Raw genomic sequence first — 10,363 nt, 5'->3', positions numbered from 1 at the left:
GGGTGTCGGTGTTAGTGGGGTTGTAGTTCCTGATGTTACACTGCCCGGGAACTCTTCCCGGGGTCGTCGTGTCAGACGTCATGCTACCCGGAAACTCCCTTCCCGGGGATGACTCGTCGGACACCGCACTAACCGGAGTGGCTTCTCCCAAGCTAGCAGACTCCTTGTCACTCTTCCCAACAAACTTGCTTGTCGGGTCTCCCTCGGCAGTTGTGAGTCGTGCCTCCCGCACGGACTCGATGGACCCCGAGCGTGTCGGGGTTGCGGCGTGGCCGACCATAGAGCACCGTTGCTCCTCCACGGTCTCGACGGTTGCCACCAGCGTAGTCGGGGCGTGCCCAACCAGAGAGTGTCGTGCCTCCCGCACGAACTCGATCGACCTCGAGTGTGTCGGGGTTGCGGCGTGGCCGACTAGAGAGCTCCACGCCTCCTGCACGGCCTCGATGGTCGCCAGAGTCATGGTCGAGGCCTTGCTGCCCCATGACCGTCTCTTCATCGCCCCCCAGTTGAGGTCTGTCGAAGAGTGTCGTGTCGCCCACACGGGCTTGCAGGACCCTGAGAACATGGTTGTAGGGGTGTGGCCGACTTGAGAGTGTCGTGCCTCTTGCACGAGCTCACTGGTCGTCAGCATCATGGTCGGGACATGGCCCACCAGATGCGTCATCGCCGTGCCTCCTGACACGGGCTTGTCGAGTCCCGAGGATGTCGGGACCGCGATTATCGTGCCAACTTGCACGGTCTTACCGGGTCCCGAGGATGTCGGGGCCGTGATTGTCGTGCCAACTTGCACGGTCTTATCGGGTCCCGAGGATGCCGGGGCCGCGATTACCGTGCCAACTTGCACGGGCTTGACCAGCGTCGCAGGGGACGTGGTTACCGGAGTGTGGTTCCCCCACACCCGGGTCTTCATCTCCTCCCAGTCGTAGGCCCCCGAGAATGCTGTTGTCGGGGAAATCGCTACCGATGTTGGGAGAGGATCAGTTGAAGAGCTCCGTGCCTCCCGCACGGACTTGACGGTTGCCGGCACCGTGGTCGCCGGAGGTGCTGCGCCCTCCTGCACGGCTTCGATGCTTGTCGGAACCATGGTCTCCGGAGGCGCTGCGCCCTCCTGCATGGTCTCGACGCAAGTCATCATCATTGATGGCCCATCATCCTTTTCAGCCCGCACGAGATTTGTCGCGGCTCCGACATCCTCGTCAGCCATCCTCTTGCGGCACTCACGGGCCCAGTGGCCCTTGATGCTGCAATATCAGCACTTTTCTCGGTCGTCGTTGCCGGCACCTCGTCCGATTCCGCCCTGGGTGCGACCACCGCCTCTGCCGGTGTCGCCTCTGTTGCTCGGGGCACCTCCACCACGTCCTTGACGCTTCCTCGCCTCCCAGTTCTTCGAGAATAGGAGTTGTCCGCCGCCGAAGGTCTCACGGCCGTCATCAAGGCAGTCCTCGACCACCCGCAACCGGCCTGTGAGCTTCTCGATGGAGAGCTCAATCAGGTCAAGCAAGGTCTTGATGGAGACCTCTACCTGAGCGAAGCGAGGTGGCACGACGCGGAGAAATTTCCGCACGACTCTCGCGTCATCCATGGTGTCGTCGAGCACTCGGAGCTACGACGCAAGGCTGGAGATTCGCATGGCGAAGTCGTCAACGAGCTCGCCCTCCTTGAAGGCAATGTTCTCGAAGTCCGCCCGCAGCTTCTGCGTGTTCGCCTCGCGCACGCGGTTGCCTCCGAGGCGCTAGGTACGGATGGCTTCCCATGCCTCCTTGGCGCTTGCTTTCGCCGCGAGCATGCCATGCATCTCCGGCGGCATGGCGCGCATAAGCGCCGCCACGGCTTTCCTGTCCTCCTTTCTCTCGACCAGGTCATCCTCCATGGGAACCCAAAGGCTCGCTGCATGGAGGTTGCACTCCATGATCAACACCCACTCGTTGTAGTTCGAGCGCGTGAGCATCGGGAAGGTGATGGGCACGCTACCGCTGATTGCAGTCTCGCGCACGATCTCCCTAACCACAACCTCACCGCGATGGTCGTGCATGGACCGGATGCGCCCTTGCCGCTCCTCCGGAGGCGGCGACTGGGAGCCGTCCTATGATGGCTGCGACTTGGAACCACCCGAGGTGGTGCGCTGCTGCTTTCCTTGTGCACCGGCCATGGCTACTGTAACATGAGGCTCTGATGCCAATTGTTAGCCCAAAACTACTGGCTAGCTCTCTCTTGTACAATAACAGAGTTACCAAAATAATCTACAGCTGCACACTGAGCTAGGAGAGCAAAAACAGCCTAAGTAGCAGCTAGTGCAAGCTAGCACGACACAAGCAACGCTCACACACACTCACTTGGAGATGCTCACGTACTACTACGGAGTGACGCTTGTGGTAGTGGTAATACTACTTCACTTTGATTGCTACTAGGTGGCGCCTCCTGATGCGGGCATGTCCGCACTCATCTTGTCTTCGCACATTAGATTCACTAGTAGAAAACAGGGCTTTAGTCACAGAGCAGTTTTTACATTAGTTCCGGTTCAATCAAGAATCGGGACTAACGTGAGCATTTATCCCGGTTCGTGCGGTTAAGGCATTAGTCTCGGTTCACCTGGGACCTTTAGTATCGGTTGGTGCCACCAACCGGTGCTAATGGGTTTTGAGGCATTAGTACCGGTTTATGGCACGAACCAGTACTAAAGGTCCTATTTTCAAACTCTCTCCCCTCCCCCCCGACCGCCTTTTCAGTTTTAGAAAAAACAAAAGAAAATGATGGAAATGTCAAAAAAAAAATAAGTTTCCCATGTGATATGTGGTTTACTTGTTGGGAAAATTTACAAATATGAATTTCGACTTTATTTGCAAAATCTCTCTGGAATTTATAAAATTGGCATAACTTTTGCATACGAACTCGGATTAAAAAAATTATATGAAAAATCATCTACTCGAAAAGTTACATCCGAATTTAACAGGGGGCCCCCATTAAACATTTTCAAAATCCTCAAAAACCTAACAGAAAAAAGTTACGAGGCTTTTAAGATCTAGAATGGAAAAAATCGAAAAAATTACTAGTCAAATCTGGTCAAACAGTGGTCAAACTGTCGTCAAACAATGGTCAAACTAATTATTCTAGAATATTAGTGTTACTAAATAATTATTTCAGTTATTTTGAATTTTGGTCAAATCTGGCCAAACTGTGGTCAAACTAATTATTCAAGAAATATTAATGTTACTAAATAATTATTGTTTTTTAAAAACAATAGTTTCAAACTCAAACAGTGAAATGTGTCACTTCATGCTCAAGAAAAATTCATGAAGGTTAATAGGATTGACATCTTACTATTGTCAGGAAAACAACAAGTGCAGACTTGAAAACGAGAGAGAATAGAACCCGGAAGTTAAGCATGCTCAGGCTGGGGGAGTGGGAGGATGGGTGACCGTTCGGAAAGTTAGATGATTTGGAATGATGAGGGGTGATTAGAGGATAAATTGAACAGTGATGAGGGGTGGTGATTACACACTAGAGGTTAAAATAATTCAGAAATTTAAAAATTAAAAAATTTCAAAAAAAAATTTCAAAAAAAAATCATAAAATTTTCTTTAGTCCCGGTTGGTGGACTAAAGGTGGAGCTCCACGTGGCCGCGCCCTTTAGTCCCGGTTCGTGTAAGAACCGGGACTAAAGGGGAGAGGCATTAGTACCGACCCTTTAGTCCCGGTTCAAAAACTGGGACTAAAGGGGCCTTACCAACCGGGATAAAAGCCCCTTTTTCTACTAGTGATTCCCATACTCGGTCCTCGCTCTCACTCATATACATCATTATAGATGTATGCTATAGCATTTAAGATCTCTTCCTCTTGTGGATGTAACCATATAAAATATATTCATTACAACAATTCCTTGATGGGTTTGCCAACTGAAGAGGGGAGCGGGGAAATAACTTAATTTAATATTAACTATTTGTTGGTTTGAAGCCAAACTTTAACCATACAAATGAAGAGAAAAGATGAGAAACATAAGACATTCCAGATTTTATTAGTGAGCATTTTCTGGACATAAAAGCTCAGTCGCTCACATTGATAGCCATCATCTTATCTAGAACAGTCTACAAAAGCATATATTGAGATGCAGTTAGAAAGAAAACAATCATAAGTATGTCCAAACCCAAAAAATCAATGTAATATCTTTTAACGAAACTATATCAAGACTATGCCCAATCTCACCTTTTATGGCATTTTATCTAGATTCTTATGGAGGCACTCGGTGTGTAGTACAACCTAATCAACTTTGCCTAACATAAGCCTTGTTTCTTTCTACAACTTGTCGCTGGCCACCAGGTTCATAAAGGAAAATAATAGAAGAAAAGAAATCAGCAGTCAAGTCAACACAACTTATGAACTGCAACTAATAGGTGTAATCGCAACAAGAATTAAAATGTGATTTATAGTTTTATCAATGTTTTGTGACCGAAAATAACTTTGAGCATTGATTTTACCAACAAAATGTGAGTTATACGCCACAAAGAGTATGCCATTGGATGCGTATTTCAATGAACTTTCCAATGATATATTTTTTGATGACGTATAACTCATATATTGTTGACCAATAAGTCAAAGTTTCACACAAAAGACACATCAATACAATGTATGCAATCTTCTCAAAATGTACAGACCAGGAAAGACAGAATGGAGTAACAGATATCCACCGCCTGTTCTTCAACTGGAAAGAAAAGATTATGAGACTGAAACCACCAACAAGTGCACGCACCTGAGTCCATTGACACAACCTCGCTCTTCTTGGTGGCGGCCTCCTTATAGAATGAGGTGTCTATAATTCTGAAGACAACACTAAAATTCATAGAATGAGGTGTCAATAATCGGCGAACTGACACACACACCTCCAAAATGGTATACTCGTCTAAAAGTATGAACTTTCAACTTGTAGAGTTCGTAAAATGTTTCAGCTAGATTTACCTGAATGGGTGAAACATGATTCTTAAACAGGGGCGAAGGGAGATCAATCAGGAGGATACAGGGTTTGAACTGTATCTTGCTGAGTAGTAGTGTCCACTGTATTCGTCCTCCTGATCCTCTTCTTGGTCCAGATCCCGTTGGCAGCGTGAAAGATGCTTTTCATTCTCTACAATGAAAAGGGGAGCAAGGAAATAATAAACTTAAAATAAGCTAGCAGAAGAAGTTTCTGACTTGCATCTAAATGCCTCCCATCCTCCATTCATATGTCTTGTTAAATGTGAATTACTAAAAATCAGAGAATTTTGCCTTGGAACTAAAAGAATAAACAAAATAGGTCTCAATGGAAACAAAAGGACATAGTAATATATATGTGAGTAATGAGGATTCTCGTTTTTATTACTGCGGTATCTCTATGCCAATATCCCTACTAAAGAATAACATATAGGACATTTAGTAGCAGTGCAAAAGTCTGCAACACCAACAATGCATGAAGTGCCTAAACCATATTTAAAAAAAGCGCTAGGCGTTAATTGTGCGTTTTGCAACCTATGCGCAGTTATGCACAGATTAAGCGTAGTTATGCGCAATGCGTTTTGTCAACGCCTAGAGCCTAGGCGCGCTTAAGCGCTCGCTTAGGCATGCCTTTTTTAACTATGGACTAAACCATCCCCCGCCCCAACAAGAAAAGTTTATCAAGTATTTATGCTTTATCTCTCCACTTCCATTTGCTAATTACTCCCTCCGTAAACTAATGTAAGAGTGTTTAGATTACTACTTTAGTGATCTAAACACTCTTATATTAGTTTACAGAGGGAGTATAATATAGCCAACAAAAAGTCCAGGATCAGTTTAGCAGCAAGCACAACCCCACGAATTTGAACCCTAACTTGGGTTTCAACACTTTTGGCATGCTTGTCTAAATAAATTGGAATTACATAGGACCAGAAGTATGCACATTCTTCAGAACTAAAACTGATCCACATTTCCATGTCTAGGAATGCAACAATTCAGTTTAGACATCCAATCGCAGTTAGGTTCAGGTTCATGCTATTTTACATGGCCAGCAACAGCAAATGGAAGGCCTTCGCCTTAGGGAACTACTTGTACGTATGTATGTCCTCTGACTAAACTGAATAAAATCACCACGTCGCTATAATATGGTGTCCCATTCTCATCCTTGTATGACTTTTCTCCTCCCAAAATCAAATCTTTGAACCAAAACCGAAAGAAATTCGTTTCATTTACTTTTAGCAACATGTAACAAAAATAAATTGATAACATAAAGCCTACTAAATCTTCCTTTGGTGGAATCTGCACTTTCATCTACCCAAAAGGAAACAAGTTTGCACAATAAAGCACACATGCGGCAAGGACTAATACACATGGAGATCCCCCCCCCCCCCAAAAAAAAGTGAAATTAACCTATCATACATATCTGTCTCTTAGTAGAAGTATCTACTAATGCCGAACAGTACAGTTCTTGGAAAAATGAAGGGAAAAGGGAACAAATTTAGAACTGAAGCATATTTGAAACATATTGATAAGAAATAATTTTTGAATTTTTTTATGACCTGATGCATGGTCATGGGCTTGTTGGTGGATGGATAACGGCGCAAGGGAAGCTGCTCGCTGTATAAAACACACAATAAGCAAAATCAGCCTACACATACTTATACAATAGCAGGGGTAAATCAAAAGGCACAAATTTAAAGGAAAGCTCACAGTGATGTTAAATAATCAGTCCAAATTCTATTTTTGTACTATGACATTGTGTACTTGCACATTACTCTGTTATGATAGTGTGCATTTTCAGGCCTACAGGAATTTGCAATAAAATTCCTTTGACAAATCATCAACCTGTCAATTGATATATAAAACTACGAATATCAGATACTGTGATGACTATTAGTTAGCAAACATTTTTAATATTCACGGGATACTGGAAGAAGAACATGCTGACCTGTATAACATTAACAAGTTTGTAGCTGCTCCATGCCTTGTGTGAGTATTTTCTCTGTTCCTAATACCCCTATGGTGAACAGCGCCTTGTCCTTGTTGAGCCGAACTGCCAATGACTCAATGTTGTACTACCCCGGCAATCCGATTGATCATCCCACTCTCATCCACAACAAAAGCTGATATCCTGTTGGCGCTTGACTACCCTATACGTACACGTTATTAAAGGGGAAAAGGAATCACAATAGATCAATGGTGAAGTGCATCCCATTTGTTCCAATCTTCACCCTGTTCAGCTGATTGCCTGATTTTGAACACCCACAGCTCTTGATCGGCCGAGACAGACACCAAAAACTTCTCGCTAGAATCAACATCCATCGACCATATCTTGATGTGATGGACACCTTACAATTTGAAGGCAGTGTTGTGTGTTGAGGTCCCAAACCCAGATAACCTTGTCCTTGGAGCAGGTCACTAGCTTCTTACCCGAATCCAGGAACACAAAATCAATTACCTACAGCAAGCAATCCCCAAATTAGAGTTATTGGGCCACGGCGATGAATGGGGTCATAGAGAGGCATGAAACCATATCCAAACCTGATCACGGTGGCCACGGGGTCGGAAGAGGCCAGCATGTGCAATGACGTCCAAGAGGTCCTTTTTGTCGGAGGTGAGGATGGCACCGGAGGGAGCGAAGCGTAGGGCGGAAGCAGCAGAGCGGTGGCGGTGGAGTGTCACCTCGCAGGACACGAGGCAGACCCTTGGTTTCGCCGAGATGGACACGGACAAACGAGGCGGTGGCTGGTGGTGATGGCGGGATCCAGTCCGGACAGCCGCCTAGCCGCCATGCCAACTTCGCTCTGCTCTGCCCGTGACGGCCGCCGTGTCTGCTCCCATGACACGCCGATCTGCCGTTGGCCGCTGCTGCTCCTCCACTGCCGGTCTAACAGATAAATTAGTGAGTTTATAATAGAACATATTGGTAGAAGTTTATACAAAAATTTAATCAACAACCATGTACACGGCAGACCCTATCACCATATCAACAAGTTCAATTCTGTGTAAATCAATAACAAAGTTGACCTAACCAACCTTTATACGCATGCTCTGTTTACTCTCTGCAATGTATTTCAACTACTCCCTCCGTCCCAAAATAAGTGTCGTGGCTTTAGTTTAAATTTTAATAAATTTGAACTAAAGACACGACACTTATTTTAGGACGGAGGGAGCATTACTTAAGGTAACCAGTACCCAAGCAAGATCTAAATCAACATAGCAGAAGCCATGCTAGTTGCCACATTACCAATTTTAGAAAAATAAAACAATCACATCCTCTCTGTTTTCCTAATAGAAGTAGGCACATCACACACTAACTTCGATGGCGTATGGGTATTCGACCGTTGAAACAGAACATAAGATGACACACACGAACAATCTTGATCAAGTTGATGGTTATATAATCTTAGCTAAGGTAAAATCAGGGTTGTAGAAAAATCATATGATCTTTCTTTGATGGGTGATTGACAGATAGTAGACATTGACATCCACATCCACACACCCGAAAGTGCAAGGCATTATGAGAAGGCACGACTGCACTTAATTACAGGCATAACACGAGACACAAAATGATACTACAAATAGGGGATATGCAAATGTCAATGATCTGAACATAAGCTCTAAGTAAATAAAGGAACATTAATTCTTGTTTTGCCTCCAGCTCCTTAGACCAATACTCAGTTTTATGTGAGTACAATTTGTTAACACGTGAGAATCATTTGACCAAAATGTTGACTACATAAATAAAATTAAACAAGAGCAGTGAGTTTTCCATGATGGCATCAGTAGTGCACACTCGATGTTCTCGTTTTCTTTAAATTCTGGTTGTTGGCGAACTGGAGGTGAGCATGCTTGGATGTTGCTGAACTTTCATCAAACACCTTCTAGGCATAGACAAAAAAGAATTTGTGCAAATAAATAGAGGAGCTGAAGAGAGAGGGTAGGAGGCAAGGGGGGGGGGGGGGGGGGGGGGGGGGGGGGGGGGGGTAGAGATTAGACTGTACGACAGGTAGGGTGCGGCACCGCACCTTGGGGTCCGCAGCTGCCCTCTGAGAGAGAGAGAGAGAGAGAGAGAGAGAGAGATCATGGATTGGATCGGGGACTCACCGACGACGGCGCCGGCGCGGTGGACCATCGCTGCGGCTTAAGCTCCTCCCGGGGTCGCCGCTGCACGCGTGGAGATGCGCCGTGGAATAAGCCACCACTCCCTTTGCTGCTAGGGCTCGGTGGTGGTGGCTAGCACCACATCGGCGGAGGGGAGATGAGGTAGGCCATTGCTGCGGAAGGAGACGGGGTGAGGCAGAGGCGACGGCGACGCGGAGGAGTGGTTGCGTGTGGAGCTGGAGAACATGGCCCGTGCGTTTGCTTTGTGAGGAAGGGAAAAGTAGAGGGCGGTGTTATCTAGCCCAGCCCCTGCCCAATCGCTTCTCCACGCATTTTTGTTTCTTAGCGATCTGATGTGGCATACAAGCGTCCCATATGCGCACCTTATTGTTTTGGATTTGCCCTACTTACAACGGATGGGGAGCAACTCCTTTTATAGGACCTGGATAGCACCTACGGTGTTATTACTATGAACACTAGTAAGCATGCACGTGCAACGCACGTCTCAAACGTAAAACAGGTGAATTCACATAATATAAAAAAATAAACATTTTTAAAAATATAAATCAAATGGATACAAAATGTTTGATGTCGCTCAAATTGTATTTTCTAAAGCGAGATACAATAGTGGTTATGTTGTTGCGTAGAGTAATAGCTCATTTAAATAAAATCAGCAATTATTTATTAATGCAGCAATATAGGCATGTAGTATAGTCTTCTCTTCGAGTGTAGCCAGGAAAAAAAAGTATAAACTGCCTTATGGTGCAATTATATTGTTCAAGATGCTTAATTCTTGAATCTTATTTTATTCTACTAATCTGCATAGCAAAATATATATTTGTACTAATTTGGATCAAATTATATATTTTTTTTGGTTGTGTGGACTGCCAAAATTATATAGCTACCTACTATGAATAATAGGAAATAGAAGATGATATGTGACTACAACGACTTCTATATGAAATAAAGATGATTTACAAGAACTAATTGAAATGTAAAAGGGCTAAAAGAAATCCAATAATTATCATGATAGAAAATATTTATCTGGTTTTGTATGTGTTTATGCATTGGCAACCATACTAACTTACAATAATGTAAGACAATTTGTACGTATAGAAACTGAAATGAGTTATGAATAAAAATAAAGATAGAAGGAAAAGTATTCTAGAGTATTTGTCAAGCTTAACCTTATCAAGCTTTCAGGTCAGCTTCTAAATTACAAAAAAAATGATGAATCCTCAAATAAGAAAGAGCCAACAATTCGGAACATGCTACAAAACTGGTGAAGATAGAATGC

At 44.7% G+C, this 10,363-nt stretch overlaps 1 long non-coding RNA gene across 3 annotated transcripts; it reads right to left on the bottom strand.

Annotated features, from left to right (window-relative positions):
• Positions 1-3,812: 3,812 nt before the first annotated feature.
• Positions 3,813-9,331, bottom strand: LOC125523847. Of its 3 annotated transcripts, none has more exons than XR_007290454.1 (9): positions 9,070-9,331; positions 7,504-7,849; positions 6,911-7,420; positions 6,673-6,807; positions 6,522-6,579; positions 4,951-5,116; positions 4,745-4,824; positions 4,201-4,303; positions 3,813-4,082 (listed from the first exon to the last, which is right to left on the bottom strand). It is a non-coding gene; the product is annotated as an uncharacterized LOC125523847 (long non-coding RNA). The 3 variants fall into 3 exon arrangements; XR_007290456.1 differs by having other exon boundaries at positions 7,504-7,841; XR_007290455.1 differs by lacking the exon at positions 6,673-6,807 and having other exon boundaries at positions 9,070-9,330.
• Between the last annotated feature and the right edge of the window lie 1,032 nt (positions 9,332-10,363).

The sequence above is a fragment of the Triticum urartu genome, chromosome 7 (assembly GCF_003073215.2).
Source record: "Triticum urartu cultivar G1812 chromosome 7, Tu2.1, whole genome shotgun sequence".
Taxonomy (NCBI): domain Eukaryota; kingdom Viridiplantae; phylum Streptophyta; class Magnoliopsida; order Poales; family Poaceae; genus Triticum; species Triticum urartu.
Note: the sequence above shows the minus strand (reverse complement) of the source record. Positions and strands in the feature narration are given on the sequence as shown.